General features: G+C 41.1%; 1 long non-coding RNA gene across 1 annotated transcript in view; it reads right to left on the bottom strand.

Annotated features, from left to right (window-relative positions):
* Nucleotides 1-19200, bottom strand: part of LOC122813596 — a 244637-nt gene that overhangs the window by 137590 nt on the left and 87847 nt on the right. The window contains exon 2 of the long non-coding RNA XR_006366711.1: nt 9585-9612. This is a non-coding gene — a long non-coding RNA (uncharacterized LOC122813596). The remainder of the gene's footprint in view (nt 1-9584; nt 9613-19200) is intronic.

Genomic DNA, 19200 nt, shown 5'->3' with positions numbered 1-19200 from the left:
TCCTTCTGGAGGATTTCTGTATCAGTGTGCTCCTTCTGGAGGATGTCTGTATCAGTGAGCTCCTTCTGGAGGATGTCTGTATCAGTGAGCTCCTTCTGGAGGGTGTCTGTATCAGTGAGCTCCTTCTGGAGGATGTCTGTGTCAGTGAGCTCCTTCTGGAGGATGTCTGTATCAGTGAGCTCCTTCTGGAGGATGTCTGTATCAGTGAGCTCCTTCTGGAGGATGTCTGTATCAGTGAGCTCCTTCTGGAGGGTGTCTGTATCAGTGAGCTCCTTCTGGAGGGTGTCTGTATCAGTGAGCTCCTTCTGGAGGGTGTCTGTATCAGTGAGCTCCTTCTGGAGGGTGTCTGTATCAGTGAGCTCCTTCTGGAGGATGTCTGTATCAGTGAGCTCCTTCTGGAGGATGTCTGTATCAGTGAGCTCCTTCTGGAGGATGTCTGTATCAGTGAGCTCCTTCTGGGGGATGTCTGTATGAGTGAGCTCCTTCTGGGGGATGTCTGTATCAGTGAGCTCCTTCTGGAGGATGTCTGTATCAGTGAGCTCCTTCTGGAGGGTGTCTGTATCAGTGAGCTCCTTCTGGAGGATGTCTGTATCAGTGAGCTCCTTCTGGAGGGTGTCTGTATCAGTGAGCTCCTTCTGGAGGATGTCTGTATCAGTGAGCTCCTTCTGGAGGATGTCTGTATCAGTGAGATCCTTCTGGAGGATGTCTGTATCAGTGAGCTCCTTCTGGAGGATGTCTGTATCAGTGAGCTCCTTCTGGAGGATGTCTGTATCAGTGAGCTCCTTCTGGAGGATGTCTGTATCAGTGAGCTCCTTCTGGAGGATGTCTGGGTCAGTGAGCTCCTTCTGGAGGATGTCTGTATCAGTGAGATCCTTCTGGAGGGTGTCTGTATCAGTGAGCTCCTTCTGGAGGATTTCTGTATCAGTGAGCTCCTTCTGGAGGATGTCTGTATCAGTGAGCTCCTTCTGGAGGATGTCTGTGTCAGTGAGCTCCTTCTGGAGGGTGTCTGTATCAGTGAGCTCCTTCTGGAGGGTGTCTATCACTGAGCTCCTTCTGGAGGATGTCTGTATCAGTGAGATCCTTCTGGAGGATGTCTGTATCAGTGAGCTCCTTCTGGAGGGTGTCTGTATCAGTGAGCTCCTTCTGGAGGATGTCTGTATCAGTGAGCTCCTTCTGGAGGGTGTCTGTATCAGTGAGCTCCTTCTGGAGGATGTCTGTGTCAGTGAGCTCCTTCTGGAGGATGTCTGTATCAGTGAGCTCCTTCTGGAGGATGTCTGTATCAGTGAGCTCCTTCTGGAGGGTGTCTGTATCAGTGAGCTCCTTCTGGAGGGTGTCTATCACTGAGCTCCTTCTGGAGGATGTCTGTATCAGTGAGATCCTTCTGGAGGATGTCTGTATCAGTGAGCTCCTTCTGGAGGGTGTCTGTATCAGTGAGCTCCTTCTGGAGGATGTCTGTATCAGTGAGCTCCTTCTGGAGGATGTCTGTGTCAGTGAGCTCCTTCTGGAGGGTGTCTGTATCAGTGAGCTCCTTCTGGAGGATGTCTGTATCAGTGACCTCCTTCTGGAGGATGTCTGTATCAGTCAGCTCCCTCTGGATGATGTCTGTATCAGTGAGCTCCTTCTGGAGGATGTCTATCAGTGAGCTCCTTCTGGAGGATGCCTGTATCAGTGAGCTCCTTCTGGAGGGTGTCTGTATCAGTGAGCTCCTTCTGGAGGGTGTCTGTATCAGTGAGCTCCTTCTGGAGGATGTCTGTATCAGTGAGCTCCTTCTGGAGGGTGTCTGCATCAGTGAGCTCCTTCTGGAGGATGTCTGTATCAGTGAGCTCCTTCTGGAGGATGTCTGCATCAGTGAGCTCCTTCTGGAGGGTGTCTGTATCAGTGAGCTCCTTCTGGAGGATGTCTGTATCAGTGAGCTCCTTCTGGAGGATGTCTGTATCAGTGAGCTCCTTCTGGAGGATGTCTGTATCAGTGAGCTCCTTCTGGAGGATGTCTGTATCAGTGAGCTCCTTCTGGAGGGTGTCTGTATCAGTGAGCTCCTTCTGGAGGATGTCTATCACTGAGCTCCTTCTGGAGGATGTCTGTATCAGTGAGCTCCTTCAGGAGGATGTCTGTATCAGTGAGCTCCTTCTGGAGGGTGTCTGTATCAGTGAGCTCCTTCTGGAGGGTGTCTGTTTCAGTGAGCTCCTTCTGGAGGGTGTCTGTATCAGTGAGCTCCTTCTGGAGGATGTCTGTATCAGTTGGAGAGTCAGTTATTGCCCCCAGTTTGTAGTCGTCTGCCACCTTGGTCAGCCATAGTCTTCCTGTGCTTGCCTGTACCTCTGAGAAGTATATGCCAAACAAGAGTGGTGCCAGGACTGAGCCCTAGGGGGACGCCACTTGTAACTGGTTTAGAGTCAGACCTAGAGCCTGCAACTCTCACTGTGTGGGTTCTATCTGTGAGCCAATTGGCAACCCGTCTCGTGACATAGGGGTTTATGTTCAGGCTGGTGAGCATGTCTATAATTCTAGAATGGGGAATGGTGTTGAAAGCCTTTGCGAGATCTAGGTAGGCCTGTGTGGACCTCCTTTCCTTCATCTAAAGCATTGGTAACTTTCTCAAAGAAGTCCACCAGGATTAGGAGGCATGATCTGCCCTTAACAAAGCCAAACTGGGTAGGGTCCAATGTTTGAAGGTTCCAAATGTCTCTGTTAATGAATTCCGTGATGATGCGCTCCAGAGCCTTGCAGACCAGGCAAGTCAGCCTTATAGGGCAATAGTTACTGGGGTCCGTTGTGGCTCCACCTTTGTGGAGAGGGATAACTGTTGCTGTGTGCCACTCTATGGGTACGTAGCTGTAGAAAGGCTGAGTTTAAACAGTGTGTTTAGGTGAAGGGTTACTTAATTTTGGAGCTTGTGTAAGACACAGCCTGGGACACTGTCTGGTCCCATTGAAGCTGTATTTTTGGCTTTGGATAGGGCTGTTTTAACCTGTGTGTCAGTGATTGCCAGGGCACTACATTCTTTTCGTATGGTTATGGGCCCCTTAGGGGGTGAGAGGGGGGGTGAAGTTTGCACTAAACCTATCTGCCAGAATGTTGGCAATATTAGTCGGTTCAGTGTATTTTGTGCCATTCTGCACTAACTCAGAGCAGATCTGAGAGTTTCCACTTAGGTTCTTTACATAGCAAAAGAACGCTTTGTGGTTATCTTTGGAGTCCTTGGCAATTTTTCTTTCAAAGCTCGCCTTGGATGATTTTGTGAGGGATCGTAGTTTCTTGCTGATACTGATCAGGGATGTCTTTCCTTCTTGGGATTTTACTCTTTTCTGCACTAGTTCCCTCCTTCTATTGTATAGCTTGTTTATGGCAGGGGGTCCACCAGACTGGTTTCCTTTTCTTGGAGGAGTGAGTCTTGGTTTTGCTTGGGATAGCATGATCCATGCATTCTTGCAGGTGCTCAGAGTGTGCCTTTGTAAGGAATTCAGCAGCTTGGACAGCATTGTCCTTTAGCATAGGGGCTGTGAAACTTTCCACCTCGCTCTTAAGTAACTTGAAGTTTGCTTTTGAAAAGTTTTTCACGGTGGTTTCCTTGACTGGGGGTGAGGGCGAAATGTGGATATCCAGAGTGATTAGTCTATGGTCTGATCTAACCAGTGAGGGTTTGACCTCTGGTGGAGAACACCGTTCGCACATGTTGGTGATGACCAGGTCCAATATGTTGTCACCTCTGGTGGGGGTGTTGAACAGTTGATCCAGGGTGTTCGAGTTTATAAATTCTAGGAAGCGTTGGGCAAGGGAGTTAGCACTTGAGTAGTTCTCCCAGTTATTGTTTGTGTAATTTAAATCACCCAATATTAGGGCATTTGGTAGGACCTTCATATTTTCCTGTGTCTCCAGAAACGTGGAATGGGGGTCCTGGGTCATGGTGGGTGATCTGTAGCAAGCTACAATTTGAATTGCAGTTGTGCCTGTTGTTAGTTGCACATGGATGATCTCTGAGGCATTGTGCTGTGCCACTAACCTGGGGGTGTGGGTATCCTTGATGAATATGTATACACCCCCACTTTTGAGTTTCGGTCCGGGTTCTGTGGCTGAAACGTATGGTATGAGTTATAGCCTGGTAGTGCTGGGGTGTTTTCTGGAGCCTTAAACCAGGTTTCTGTTACTGTACAGATATCAATGTTCTCCATACTGAGGAGTGCCTCGAGTGCATGCATTTTGAGGTTTAGACTTCTGGCGTTGTGTAGCATTACCCTCAGTTTTTGGTTACTTGTGCTACTTACGGTGGTGGGTTTTCTTTTGAGCCTTGCCTAAAAATAGCACTATTGGGGCATCAAAAGCCTTGGCCAGTATTTGAAAACCTAAGTGTGACAGGTGCAAACCATCTCTTGTGAAGCAAACGTGGCTTATCAAGCATGTCATCCCAGGTGGACAGACACTGGATCCCCTTTGAATGATACCAGAAACTTAGCCAATTGTTGAAATTTATCATTTTTTCTTTATACTGTGGCATCATTCTTGGTGAGGGCAGGATGCTACTCAGGGTCAAGGTCATACCGGCCTGGGCTACATGATCAGAGAGCTTTTATTTATTATTTATTTTATTTATTTTACATTTGTTAACCGGGCTAGTCTAACTGGATATATTTCCATTTTCAGCAGAGGCCCGAGGAGAAAAGCTCCACATATAGACAAAAGAGGTATAACATGAGCAAAAAAATAACAGATTACACTCTAGTAGGACGTAGACAATGAACATAATTACCAAAAGAATAGGACTTTAAATTCCTAGACAATGTAAATAGCAACATGTTAAGGCTTATTACATCTTTTAAAATCAAGAAGAGAAAAGTGCAAGACCAAGGAAAAAGAAACAACGATAGATAGAGAGAGCAGATTTATAAAAGATATATAGTTTCTGGAAAAGAGTCATAGCCATATAGAGGAAAGATATAGAGGAGAGGTCCATATATGGTAGAGGAAGAGAGCTAAGGGAGAAAGCAGGAGGCACAAAAGAATAGGGAGAGAAAAAAAGAGGGTTAACTAAGGAAATTAACTTTCTAATCAGGATTAGAGCAGGGACACTGATGCCCCACTAACTAGGCTGAACAAAGAGAAGATTACAGTTATCTGCCTGTCAGGTGCCAGGATCCATGTCTCTTTTCATGTAGTCCAGGGAGGTATGTCTCAGGTCATTCACACCAACATGGACAATGACAGAGTCATATTTGTACTTGTTCTGGAGTGCTCTGAGTGCTGGTGTTATGTGGCGGATCCTGGCACCTGACAGGCAGATAACTGTAATCTTCTCTTTGTTCAGCCTAGTTAGTGGGACATCAGTGTGCCTGACTACAGAGTCACCTATTACTAGTGTGTTGGGTATGTTATTTTGCCTTAAGGGCTGTGATTGCATGGCACACTGATTATGTGAAGTATGTGTTTCATGGTTTGTGATGGGGTGTAGAGGTTGCTTGGGTGTCTGCTTTGGAGGTCTCTGTTGCTTTTGCAGATTTTTATTTAAAGCCTCCAAGTATGCTTTTTGTGTATTTATGTGTGTTATTTGCCGGTGTTGGTTTAGTAGGGCGATGTGAGACTGGTGGTGTGTTGCAAGTATTTTCCTTCTCCTCTTGACTGCCAGTTCCAGACTTGGGTTGTGCGAGCTTTGCTTCCAGTTTGGCTGTATAACTGCATCTCTCGCTTATATTAGTGTTTGGTGGTAGGAGGAGAGGGTTGTCTGTGTACATGAGGCAGTTGTAACATTGCCTCAAAATGCCCAGATTCTCCAGTTGGACTGGAGAGTACACCTGAAACTGCCCTTTGGTTATACCTGAATAGGTAAAGTGAGCTGTTTTACTGATTAGCTGGTAGGGACGAATAGAGAGCCTTGTCCTTCTGGACAGTATATGGGGTCTAGTGCTAGGGTTAATTAGTGCTTGCTATGAGTTTTGGGCAAGTGCTGGGCTGTGAAATGAATGGTTTGAGTGCTTAAGTTGAACTTTTGTCTAGTTCCATGGGAAAAATTGAAGAGCATACTTTGTGGAGCTGGGAATAGTTTAACCCTAGTTAACTGGCACTTCCCAGCTCGCAAAATCACTCAAATGCGATTTTTATAGTAAGGAAATTAAAGAGATAGAAATTAACCCCAAATGGTCAATAAACTATTAACTTCTGGGCTACAGCAAACAAGGTGCACACATTTCAGAAAGAAACAGATCAAATAAGCAGGCACAATAAGCCTTTAACCAGAAATTCCCATCTCAGAAGGGCAGAATCTTGCCTCTTCTCCCACAAGAGTGCAGACCACAAACCTTCTTAATGTAAAATAACTGGCCTGAAGCCCAAGTGCTTAAGCCAGAGCTAATACACTCTTAGAATAGCAGACACTGAGCCTTCATTCAGCAATTCCCAGCTTAGACAGATGTAAGCTACCTGTCCTGCCACAACAGTGCAGACCACAAACCTTAATGTAAAACAACTGGTCTGAAGCCCAAGTGCTTTAACCAAAAGACTTAGAATAACAGTTATAATTTAATCAGGCTACGACCAAGCAGTAATAAATGCTGCAGAATAATACAACTGAGTACTTTTAAGAAGAAGCACAAGCAAAATAAGGTAATAAAGTGGGAAGAAACACAAATACAGTAAAAGCAGATGAATAAAGTGCAATTTTTTATAACAAAAGAAAACGAGCAAACTGATTTAAACAAATTATCCAGTTAACCAGTAAAAAAACTTAACACTGAGCCCTGTACCAACTCCAAGATCACAATACAGTTGGAAAAAGTTAATTTCTTAACCTTACTGTATCACAATCATCATACACTGAGATTAGGAAATGAACCTCTGATCAGACCAATTATAGAATAAAACACCTCCTTTAGGATGTACCGCACCAGACATTTCAAGCAATTGAAAAAGTCCCAGAGGTTCCTAGGAAAGATGATTACAAGTTTAAAACCCTAAGCTAACGGAAAAGACTAGAAGTGTTGGCCTTTCGTTGTAAAATCAAAAGTGTTGTGAGCAACTGGTGCAAATCATCAGATGTAGTTTGTGACAGAAAAAAAATGGCAAAGAAACTGTAAGGAAAGGTGGGGGAAATGTGACCAATGCTTCTGTATGGGACAGAAACCTGGACAGTTAAGCAAGAGCAGCTCAGGGTGCAGCTCGGGGCGCTTGAGGTGATGGAGACAGGGTGCAGCTCAGGGTGCTTGAGGTGATGGAGACAGGGTGCAGCTCGGGGTGCTTGAGGTGATGGAGACAGGGTGCAGCTCGGGTTCTTGAGGTGATGGAGACACGGTGCAGCTCGGGGTGCTTGAGGTGATGGAGACACGGTGCAGCTCGGGGTGCTTGAGGTGGAGATGACGTTTTTCAGATGGATAGCAGGATGTTTTCTGTAGGGCAGACTAACAAAATCAGGACAACAGAGCAGAAGCCAAAATAGCCCCTGTTACACAATATAACAAGCAGAGCAGCTGACTCTGGTGCAGTCATATGTGCAGGAAAGCAGATATCTACAGGGCATTCAGGAGAAGGACAAAAGGAGAACAAACAAACAAACCATGAGCGAAGACTTGCAACAGTCAGGTACGAATCAAGAGAGGTGATGATAGAAGAAATAATCTCATGTAGAAATGGGGAAAAGGGAAGTGATGATGATGATGATGATGATGGTGGTGATGACGATGATGATGGTGATGGTGGTGATGACGATGATGGCGATGATGCTTATAATGATGATGATGATGACGATGATGATGCTTATAATGATGGTGATGATGATGCTTATAATAATGATGATGGTGATGATGATGATGATGGTGATGATTATGATGATGATGATGCTTATAATAATGATGATGGTGATGACAATGATGATGGTGATGATGCTTATAATGACGATGGTGATGATGATGATGATGGTGATGATTATGATGATGATGATGCTTATAACAATGATGATGGTGATGCTGACGATGATGATGGTGATGATGCTTATAATGATGATGGTGATGATGACGATGATGTTAAGGATTATGATGATGATGATGCTTATAATAACGATGATGGTGATGATGACGATGATGATGGTGATGATGCTTATAATGATGATGGTGATGATGACGATGATGGTGATGATTATGATGATGATGATGCTTATAATAATGATGATGATGATGGTGATGATGTTTATAATGATGATGGTGATGATTATGATGATGATGATGCTGATGATGGTGATGGTGATGATGCTTAGAATGATGATGGTGATGATTATGATGATGATGATGGTGGTGATGATGATGATGATGCTTATAATGATGACGATAATGATGACGTTGATGATGGTGATGGCTGTAATGATTCTTTTGTGCTTGAATTTTGTCTAAGCACTTAGCTCTCAGTTTCCTGATTCCTGTAAGTTGTGGGTCCACAGGACTACAGATGCTGCCTGTGTCCAACTTTCAGTTTTGCATTGCCCCTTGGAGTTACTTAAGACGTAACCCTGTAGTTCTTCAACTACTCTGATAACGGCAGTTATTTTCCAAATAGACAATTACTCTCTGTTCATATGCACAGTACATTTCTTAGTGTTTTCTAGACAAATTTCCTGAATAATTCCGATACTCTCAGTTATCTGGAATATTCATTTGTTGTTGGTATGCAAGGACTTGGCAGCTTGGACAAAGGATGAAGGTTCTGAGTTGTTAAAGAGCCGTCTGCTTACTGTATGACTAAGGCACTTAAACATACAGTGCTCCTCTGAAAAGGGGCACTGCTGTCTAATGGACTTATCCAACTTAGAAATAAAAATATGCATTGTAAAGTCATTTAAATTAACCAGATTTCAAATGCATCAGACATTGACAATATTAACCAGAAATAGTGCTAGTGTCTTCAAACAATAGCCCAACATAAAGTTGTACTTTTTGGATTCTGTGATAGTAAAGGATCTGTTCACCTAGTGTGATCATCATAAATTGCTATAGCGGGTCAATAACCCAGTCTTTTAGAAACACTCTGTGGTCATTTGTCATGGGATATGACAGCGAAAATGATTATCTTGCATACCAATGATGCAGGAGATACACACGTATGTGTTACAAAATATAATTATACCAAATTAAAAATGACCCCATTCCACATAGGCATGCCTTGCACAAAAGTTATTGGTATGATCCAGGATTCCTCTAGATAATTCAGAGAAGACTATATAAATTGTTCAAAATATAATTAGCATTATCATATTATAATGTACATGCAGAACACACAGGCTATGATTGGATGGTATATATTGTACTGTTCTTATTTTTTGTTCTTAGATATTTTTGTTGTTAGAGCATCTAAGTTTAGAAGCTGGAGACACTAGATCTGTTTTGCGTGTGGCTAGTCGTCTTTGAAACTATGAAATGACAGCATAAATACTTCACACAATATCACCCACACTATGTTATAGAATTGCAACACAAATAATTTTTTAACAAAACTAATCATTTGTTAATAAGTGGTTGTTATAAACAACGAACTACTGATTTATTAAAAAAGCTAAAGTAAAAATTACTGTGAAAACAACAGACATTAGTAGCAAAATAAAATATATTACTCACCCAGCTACATTTTCTTCTTTTACTTTATCTGATTAAAAGTGATAAAAAAATGTTAATTTTATGATTTTCAGTTAATTGATAATCTGATTTTAAATTACAGCTCTACATTTAGATACATATGTTGCATGGTGTTCTCATTAATACCAATTTCTGATTTGAATATTATCATTTCAATGAATATTTATTTATTTTACATTTGTTAACCGGGATAGTCTGACTGGACACAGGTCCATTTTCAGCGGAGGCTGGGGGAGAAAAGCTCCACATTTGGATAGTTACATAAGAGTTAACTGTAGCAGTTTTATACAGTTGCATATAGATACCAGCAAAGAATTATAGGAATACATGCATACTTAAAAAGGTGGAATCCATACATACTTAAAACTTAACAATATTAGTAATCTTGTTCGAACATCAACATTTTTAGTGGTACAAGGCTGAATAAAGTAACATATCATTCAGTAGTACAATACATATGAGAATGATAGTCAATGTTTCGGACTTTTCAGACTATTTTACAGATAGTCAGGTAGATAAGAGAGTGGTGAGCTGGTTAGTCAAGGTTGGTACAGGGGCACAGACAGTGACTTTTTAGGTATTTTTTGAGAGATGTTTTAAACTGGTTTGTAGACTGGATTGCTGTAAGTTTCGCAGGGAGTCGATTCCAGATTGTAGCAACAGAGTTGCAAAATAATGACTCACCTGCTGAGTTTTTAGATTTAACAGTTTGTGCCAGTATTTTGTCAGAAGACCAGAGGGTTTTTAGGTTACTGTAAGGGGTAATTATATTTTTGAGTATGGGCGTGCTTTCAGGCTGATAGAGGACTTTGTGGGCTATTATTAATTGGTTATACTGGATTGAAGAGGGAAACTCTAGCCAGCCTAGAGATCATAGGTTAATACAGTGGTGGGTTCTATATGCCGAGCCTGTGGCAAATCTGGCTATGTTATTGTAGCAGCTATTGAGTTTATTGAGGTCAAATTTACTCAGATTTGTATAGACTGGGGCGGCATAAAGAAGGGTTGAAAGTAAATGTGTTCGGGCAATAACTGTCCTAGCAGTTGGGGTTAGAAATGCCTTAATTCTATATAGAGATCCTAGCTTTTTGTTGACTGTTTTAATGGTTTTGTCAATGTGAGCATCAAACTTAAGGTTGTTGTCAACAATTACACCTAATAGTTTTGTATTACTTTATGGGGAAATTATTGTGCCATTATTGGATGTTATGGTAAATGATGGGAGTGTAGCTTTCTGGATGGGGGTGAAGAGTAGCAGTTTTGTTTTATTTGGATTCAATAGAAGACACCTGATAGTGAGCCAGTTTTCTACTACAGTGAAAGTATTTTGGGTTAAGGTCTGCAGGTCTAATGGGGAGGTGGCAGAACACATTAGGGTTGAGTCATCTGCATATTGAATGCAGGTTGCTTTGGGGATGCCTGTATGAAGATCATTAATGAAGATGGAAAATAGGAGAGGTCCTAGTATAGACCCTTCAGGAACTCTAAGGGTGACTGGCAGTAGGGAGTAAAAGCTATCCTTCCATAGCACAGCTTGTTGTCTGCCACTTAGGTAGGACTGAAACCAGTGTATTGCTAGGCTGTCTATGGCAAGGGATTTTAGTGTTCGAATGAGTAGTTGGTGGTTTACCATATCAAATGCCTTAGATATGGTCAAGAAAGACAGCAGAGGAGGGCATATTATTATTACGGATTTGATTTATTGTTTGAGAGGATGATAGAAGGGCTGATGTGGTACTATGGTGGAGTCTGAATCCATGCTGGGAGGGAGCTAGGAGATTGTGCAAATTGAGGTAATGAAGGAGTTGCTTGTGGATACATTTTTCCATAATTTTAGCCAGAGGGGACAGAATGGCGATGGGCCAGTAATTTGATAGATCAGTGGAGTTACCCCCTTTATGGAGAGGAATTACATAGGAAATTTTCCAGATGGAGGGGATATATGCTTCAGAGATGGTTCTGCTAATTAATATTGAGATAGGATGCGCTATTACATTTGCAGCCTTTTGAAGATATTCAGCCAGGACTAGGTCTGCTGAAAGGGTGGTGGGTTCCAGTTTCTTGATTAAGGATCGGATAAGTGCTGTTGGAACAGGTTGGAAGTTAAAGAATGGGTGGATATTGGATATGAGGTTAATAAGGTCTAGGTTACTGGGGCCTAGTTGTTTGGCAAGGGATTGTACAGTTTCTGTAAAGAAGGTGTTGAAGGTGTTGACAATATTTTCTGGAGGTTTTTGGAGGATGGATGCAGGGGTAGGGGTAGTAGTATTACCTGGATGGAGAAGATTGTTTAAGCTGGACCAACATTTTTGTGGTCAGTTTTGATGTTTATGCTGCAGGTTACAGTAACAGTCTTTTTTGTCTAATATTATAGACTTCGTAGCATCATTTTTTAGTTGTTTATAAATAAGTTGATCCTTAGGGGTTTTATTGGTTTTCCAAGAGGACCCGGCCTTATTTCTATTCATGATTTTTTGTCTAGTTTCTTTGGACAGCCATGGTGCTACTTTTTTCTTGTTTTGATGGTCCGGGTGGGTGCATGATTGTCAAGGATTGTAAGAAATGTGAAGTTAAAGTACGATGCTGCTTCATCTAATGGGAGTAATTTTAGACAATTCCAGTTACATGAATGAAGTTCTTTTTGGAATTCGGTTTGATTGAAGCTCTTATTGTACTAATAGTTCTGAAGCTAGGTATTTGAGGGATATTAGTTTTTTGTCTGAGTATATACTTTAGGAAGTGGTCTCTTATTTCCTCAGGTTGGGTGCCGGCTTTTTACATTTGGGGAGGGTTAATGATGACAATCCAGTCTAGTATACTTTCTTTGCTATTGGACTTACTAGTTCTGGTGGTGGAGGTTATGACTTGGGAGTAATCATATAGATAGGTTTTATCGTTTTGTGGTTATGTTAAATGTGTATTTGATATTATTATTAGGCATTCTGAGAAAATATTCTAGACAAAAAGCTTTTAAACAGCTAAACCACAGTTTCATGATGTTCATCAACAACAGTCATAGGATGTAATAAAGATCAATTCAGCGAGTGCAACATTCAATGAATAAAATAGTAAACTGTTTTTCATCAGAAGCAAAACTTCAGAGTCTGTTACTTTAATCAGTGAATGCATAATGCATATCTACTTCCTGAATTAAGAATTTAGTTGAATGTTTGCTCATATGCACTGGACAGCATCGTTAATGCTTTGAAGATGTTACTGAATTAAGCTTTGATGTATCATATCTAATGCACATTGACAACACATTTACTCTTAATAAAACAGATAAAGTATGACTGAGGTGCAAATACATTTTTAACGGTGGAGTCAAACCTCTCTCATACAGCCAAAACTAATCCTATAGAGGTTGTCAGTGACGCTTGCACCATGTTTACTGCACTGGGTAAAGACCCTAAACATAAAACTATTTATACTGAGACACTTATAGGTAAAGTTCCTAAAACCGTAAGACCTCCTGGACTTCATAATCAAAGAAGGATCCTCAGCCATCACATAGTCTGTTAAAACACCACTCACAGCTACACATAGTTACACTGTATCCAGTGCCTCTGCTGCTACACTGTGTTAAAATACCACCCACAGCTACACATAGTAACACTGTATCCAGTGCCTCTGCTGCTACACTGTATTAAAATGCCACCCACAGCTACACATAGTAACACTGTATCCAGTGCCTCTGCTGCTACACTGTGTTAAAATACCACCCACAGCTACACATAGTAACACTGTATCCAGTGACTCTGCTGCTACACTCTATTAAAATGCCACACACAGCTACACATAGTAACACTGTATCCAGTGCCTCTGCTGCTACACTGTGTTAAAACACCAGCCACAGCTACACATAGTAACACTGTATCCAGTGCCTCTGCTGCTACACTGTGTTAAAACACCACCCACAGCTACACATAGTAACACTGTATCCAGTGTCTCTACTGTTAAGTTTTAAGGCAAACCAGCACACAGCCAACTTTCCTGGTCATCGATGATTCTCTAGTGAAGCACACAGATGTCCTCCTCACCAGACAGAGTAAGGAGAGAGGCATGTTAGCTGCCTTTATGGAGCTAGGATCCATCAAGTCACGCATGCACTCAGGTCACTTAACACACAGGGAACTGTATGATTCTGTCATAGTCAATGTGGGTGTTAATGACCTGAGACATACCTCCCTTTACTATATTAGGCACACCATGATCCAGCGCTCTGATTATATATCTCTTAGACAGGTATGAACCTAGTACTGAGCAAAATACTACCTTCTCCAGGGATGTTGTTACATTAGCAGCAGAAAATGATTGATTTTAACAACTAGCATAGCTTCTGGTGCCAGTCCACATGAGTACAATATTTGATGGCCAAATTGCCTGAATGTATCCACCCTAAGATTTTGGATATTGGCAAAGACCTTTTCCACCACCATAATGTCCTTTTTAACAGTGCTAAACTGATAAATCTCCTGACTTAACCAAACCTGCTAAGGAATATATGTATGAAGGTGGTGATGTTCATTGCTAGAAGTCTTACCAAGAAACTCTACTTCCTGCAAACCTTCCTCTCTCTGGGCAGTGTAGACATCTTTGTAGTAAAGGAGACTTGGTTTAAAGTCATGGAGAGTACCCCAACAATGCATGGTTATAATGTCTTTCACACCCTTACACCAACTACTGCACAGAAGGGAACTAAAGGTTGAAGAGGGTCGATCTGTATTAAAAACGAGCTCACTTCCAGACAAGATAAAGTGGATGACACACTGGAACTCATACGTTTGCATCTCACCATAAACAGGGTCTCATATCACATCCTTAAAACTTATAGGTCCTCCTCCATGTTCCAGAAAACACAGGGTCCCTATTAGAACAACGAAAAGTCAATATATCAAATGGCTAAACAGTCGAATAATCTAGACTTCGAAATCAGTTTTGTGGGGGGCTGTGTCCCCCACACCCCCTCTTAATTATATATACCAACTCCAAAATTGCACTACAGTATGGACAGGACAAATTTTCTGATCTTCACTGTACTGCAATCTCACAAAACCGATCTCAAGGTCCGGAATATTCAACTTTTCAGCCGTTCGGTATATTGACTTTTCGTTTCTCTAATAGGGACCCAAAAACACATACTACCAATCCTAATGTACTAGGTCCCTCATTATTCAACCCAATACAATCTTCATTGGGCATCTCAACAACCCTGTATAGATTGGGAATCCTACACCAATTCTAATGCACAATCCCAGAAGTTCACAAACTTCATTAACACCATCAGCCTGGAACAGTCGATCCATTCTCCTACCAGGGGTACAAGCATCCTTGACCTTGTACTCATGAACAGGGAAAGTGATGTTCCTCATCCAACATAATGTCCTCACTCATCTGATCATAAGGCAGTAATGCTTGAAATATAAATTAAATCTGGGGACCCAGCAAAAACAAAAACCTTAAGGAACTATTCCAAGGCTAACCTTTCTTTACTAAATTTTCGCTTTGAAGCACCCTCAAAGCTAGCAATCACTATAGGGTATGCTGAGCTATTTACAAACTCCCTGTACAGCCATATTGATAGCTGTAAAGAGTGAGCTGTACCCACTCGTACTGAGAATAAGACATACTCAAAAGATAAGCCACACTGGTAGAAATACAGTATTAATCAGTTATATTACAAAAAAAAAAAAATCTTAGCTGAACATAGTAAGAACAAAGCCCAACATACTAAGTCCCCCCTGACCAATCTAAACAGGCAGCTAAGAGGGTTAATTAATACTTCAAAGGCCAAATTTGAAGAACAAATGGCTTCTCAGGCAAAGAACAAACAGAAAGCTTTCTACTGCTATATCTGTAACCTTGAAGGAAATATGCAACAATGCACAGAACTTATTGTAAATGGCACCACCCACAGTGAATCAGAGGCCATTACCAACCTTTGGGCTGATTGATTCAGCTTAAATTTCTCCTCTTTTTACCTCCAGTAGTCCAAAAGAAATACTGCATGCCACAATCTCCCCAGAAATTACTAGGGACCAGGTTATCAGTGCACTTTCCAAGGTCAAAAACACTACATTGATGGGCCTCAGTGACATCCCTGGATACTTACTAAATAACATGAAATGTGATCTCTCTTATCCATTTGAATCACATTTCTGCCCAAGGAATGGAAAATTACTACATTCACTCCCTGCACAAAGGAGGTCCAACCACTGAACAGGGTAACTGCAGGTCCTTAAGCATGACCAGGCTCATATGTAAGGACATGGAAAGAAGCATCATGGACATGATAAACGAGGGCATAGGTGACCTGCAAACACTGGACCCATTATAGTTCAATTCTGTTAAAGGAAGGTCATGCCTATTAAATCTGATGGACTTCTTTGAGAGGATCATAAAAGCAATGGATGAAGGCAAGTCTGTGCACACAGCTTACCTTGACCTGGCCAAGAATTTGATAATATACCACACTCAGACATTATAGTCAAGCTCACTAATTTAGATATAAACCCTTTTATCAGCCACTAGATAGTCAACTAGCCCACTGATAAGACCCAGGAGGTCAAAGTAGGTGAGGTGACCTCCACCAAGAGGCAAGCCACTGGCAAAAGTCCCCCAGGGCTCGATACTGGGCCCACTGCTTTTTGGCATGTATTTCTCTGAAGTGGAAGCAAATGCTGAAAGTTTATGGCTGACTAAGTTTGCAGATGATTGCAAGCCAGGATTATCATTGCTTCTCATGCAGACACTAACATTCTTCAAGAAGGCCTATTACTAACTAACAAATGGTACCAAAGCCATGGTCTTAAACATAATGCTATGAAATGCATAATTATACACTTTGAAAGTCAAGCACCCTGATTAATTATCATGTTGAGTCAATCCTTTTTTTGCACAACTTAAAAGTAAGGGCAAATCATACCTCTCAGCTGTATAGATTTTCACAGAATGTCCCAATTTTTGCCTCATATTTTGGTCTATTTCTCATAAAATTGTGGTTTTCTGGCAAATCATTGAGGATCAAAGTCAGAAAATAATGACAGACAGTTGAGTTTCAGACTTCATACCCATCAGAAAATTCATGTTAATGCAAAACCTGTTATTTTACCAAGTTTCTAAGTTTGTAAGAGCAGTATATTTAAAAGTTGTCCCTCATTTTCAGCCTTTCCCCAATTATTTATGCGTTGGTCCAGATTTCTTACTCTACGAGGTTCAGAGATATGAAGGGCATGGCATCTAGGTAAAGAGGTCATTGTCCAACTGCACTCTGCCCTTATCATACCAGTCATAAAGTACAATTCTCCCTTTGGTGCATACCTGACTAGGCATATGCAGCAATTAGAGGTTATTTACAAAAGTAATACAAGACATAACAAGCCTGCCTTATGCAGAGCACCATAAAGCACTTTCCCTTTAATCAGTCTCCTATAGACTGCAGACGGGTGATCTGTGCCTGGCTTACAAGGCATTTGTTAACCACACCCTTATGAATATCCTACATATTCTTAAGTCAAACAGTACCAGAAGTACAAGGTCTTGGGACCTGAACTTTCTTTGTGACTTAAGCAGAACATAGTGGAGGGACAGATATGTATCCCAGAGACGGCATCTCCTATGGAACAGACTTTCCATCCATGTGAAGCTGAGTTCACCTATCACTCAATTTAAGAGCAACCCAGATCAGTGGATGGGGAACAGGAAATTTACAGCAGGCCTGTAACCCATGTCTCTTATTGAGAGAGGTAGCTTATAAATGCCTAGTCATCAGTGTCCTGTTTGGGTACAGGATGTCATTTTTCTTTTGAGAAAACTTGGCTAGGCTTAGAACAGCCCACAGAGTCATTAACCTAGTATTCTATGAATCTGTTCTATATCTATAATAAAGGTCCATAGAGCTGCATGAATCTCAGAGGAGATTTATAGAGAACCACCTCCAAATGTTCTGATATTCCAGATTATAAGTCAGGGATCATGATATTGTAGGCAGTATCACGTGTTTCCTGTTTTAAAACTTTGTCTGTTGGTCATTATTTCTTTAACAAATCCTTGAAATAGTATCAATAAACAATTACCTGAATGACTTATAAAGTGGTAGCATGTATGACCTGGGATAAAATACATTTATAAAATGGACACCCTGACAAATTAAACGCATTGATTCATTTAACTATGTTATTAGTGTCATGGGTCGGGCACTTGATAACAGTGTCATGCACTGGGCAAACAGATCCATTATGAGCTGTTTCCTATTATCCAGGGTTTGATTCCTATAACCTCCTTCTTATTACAGTGTGACTCAAAGCAAATCACTTATCCAAATTGCAGCCTGTGGCAGTTCGGAAGATGGATTGGAGCCCTCATTGGTGTCCTGCATCACATACCTACAAACATCCTATGAAAGGCAAAAGCATATTCGGTATGAAATTGCTGTGTGTCTCAATTTTCCCATCTTATTTGAAGGTACAGTGATCTCAGAGTTACTATATATTATTAGACTCATACAGGGATTGCAGATGGATTGCTCCTTAACAAAAATGCTTTTTAAGTGTAACAGTGAGTTTCACACTGTTGCATTTCAAGAATCAGAAATATTTTTTCAGAAGTTTGATACTTTTTTTAATTTCTCTAAATCTTTTGTGTTTCTAACAACATGACAGGAATGGGCCCCATTCCTAAGTCAAAGTACGATTAAAGTTCATGAAATTAGTATTGTTTCAACCTTTGATTTCAACCAGAAGTGCTCTTTGCAGCACCCACAATGCGCCCAGTAATGACTTCTTCAGAAATTTGTATGGAGTTACTTGTAATGGTAACATATTTAAATATGATTGTAGATTCTTTTTTATAAGACTCGTTGCTCGTACTACTATTGGAACTATCTGGATATCTTTCTTCCACATTGCTCTCATTTCTGCCTGCAAATCCTGATATTTTATGATTTTGTATCTCTCGGCATGCAGGACACCGTTGTCATTGGGTGTGTCGATTTCAATTATCAGTGTTACTTTTGTCTTCTTTTCATGGAACACTATATCCAGTTTTCTAGCAAGTATCTTTTGAACTCTTGGTAGTGGATGATCCCATGTAATGTAGACTTCATCAATTTCTATGATGCTTTGTGGCTGATGTTTCCAGTCTTTTTCAGCCACTTCAATACCATAATGTTTGCACAATCTCCAGCGCAATACTCTTGCCACATTATTATGCATTATACAGTCCTTCTGCCATTAGTATGTCGCAACCAGCAACAAGGTGTGCAACTGTTTCCAGTTCTGTTTTATAAAACCTACATTTGTCTGTTTCTCCCACTTTGTAAACCAATGTGTACTTAGTCCACTATTTTGGGCCGCCAATATTTTCCTTCATCTCTTGGTTTGCATTTACCTCTCATTAACCATTCCTGCATTTATTCCTGATCAATATGAGGTTCTTCCAGAAGTTTTCTATACTTGCAACTGTATTTATACATTTTCCACATTTCTTGCCTTTTCATCTGGTCCTTCACCTTATATTCTTTCTTTTGTTTTTTTTTTTGGCATGTTCAGTTGCTGCCTGATTTTTATTAATTTCTAGTGTGATTCCCATTCCTGCTTGA

This window comes from Protopterus annectens, chromosome 1.part1 (genome assembly GCF_019279795.1).
Source record: "Protopterus annectens isolate FY-2018-M chromosome 1.part1, PAN1.0, whole genome shotgun sequence".
NCBI lineage: Eukaryota > Metazoa > Chordata > Ceratodontiformes > Protopteridae > Protopterus > Protopterus annectens.
This window is presented reverse-complemented; position numbering and strand designations above follow the sequence as displayed.